Source organism: Vipera berus (genome assembly GCF_964194415.1).
Source record: "Vipera berus genome assembly, chromosome: 2".
NCBI lineage: Eukaryota > Metazoa > Chordata > Lepidosauria > Squamata > Viperidae > Vipera > Vipera berus.
Window position 1 is genome coordinate 119,419,658 of NC_138203.1, and position 1,533 is coordinate 119,421,190.

The window sequence follows — 1,533 nt, forward strand, 5'->3', positions numbered from 1 at the left end:
CATGCCAGCCACATGACCACGGAGACGTCCTCAGACAAGCGCTGGCTCTTCGGCTTTGAAACGGAGATGAGCACCGGCCCCTAGAGTCGGAAACGACTAGCACGCATGTGCGGGGGAACCTTTACCTTTACCTTTTTATGGCTGCCTTAGCCCAAATGTGCTTAATCTAGCTATCAAAGTTTCTGACTTTGGAGATGCATTGAATAACTATTTAACTGAGCTGGTTGGAGACAAACAACATGCCCCTGAAAAGTCAATTCAACATTAACACTAACCACATGTGCTGATGTCCAAATGCAGCTGCTAAATCTTCAGTTGAGCAGTTTAGGAGCATTATGCAACATCAGTCTGTATGAGATGATTTCAAAAATTGTACAGTACACATATCCCCATTTATACTGTCAGGTCTGGCTAAATATAAAAAAATTAGGTGGTCAAACAAAAAAATATATGGGATTCAAACAATGGGAACTACATGAACCTAATGGACACTCCTTCTTGGCTCAGACAGAATTGTAATTAAACTGAAATAGAGGTCCTTTTTCCAAAAGACAACTGAACTTTCTAGGTTTTCCTTTTGAAAACGTTTCGCTTCTCACCCAAGCAGCTTCTTCACTTCTGAAGCTTCTTGGATGAGAAGTGAAACGTTTTCAAAGAAAAAACCAAAAAAGTCCAGTTGCCTTTTGGAAAAAACACTTTTGGGGCAATCATGACATGTATGACTAAGAATCTCCATAGGTTTTTATTTAATAATTCATAAGATAGTTAATAGGATTACAGTCTCATATGTGTATGAAAGGAAACTATAATATAGTTTTATACTTGGCTCCTCAAAACGATCAGCAAATAATTCTGTTACTAAATAAATATACTTGCCTATTAACTATTGCTACTGTAGATAAGATAAAAGCACTATATAAATAAAGTGACCATGAAAATAACTTTCAGTTTAAAGGTGCCCTCTTGAAGAACTGGCCATTTAAACAGCTAGAATTACCTAGCACTTTTTAACATTCATGATACGTCATCGTATATATTATTTCTAATTTGGCATCTATACACACACCTGGGGATATACAAAATGTATGCAAAACTGTCTCCTTTTAAGTGCCGTTTCAAGCTTTTAGACAGCAGATCCGTTAAGCGAAGTAGCGCCCTCTGTCGTCTGTTGAAGGTCAGAGCACACCTTTTCTCTTTCAAAATGACCTTTGCTGAGTGGGGAAGATGAGACTAGTAGGCGCATGCGCACAAACAAAATGGGAGGGGGGAAAGTTAAGCACATGCGTGAATGATACTGTTAGGAGGCAGAAGTATGAAATGGACACAATTCGGCGAAAAAAATGAAAATCGCTAAAGATTTTGCTTCTTTTCGAGATGAAGACTGTTAGAGTCTCTACTGAAGATCAACTGCATCCTCATATCAGAAGCTATCGTGAGAAAGCCCGCTCGCCGTTCAAATAGGAGCGTCGAAAAAAAATTGCAGCAGTGGGCAACTCTAGCTTTCCTACTTCTTGGAAACTCGGAAAAGCTTGC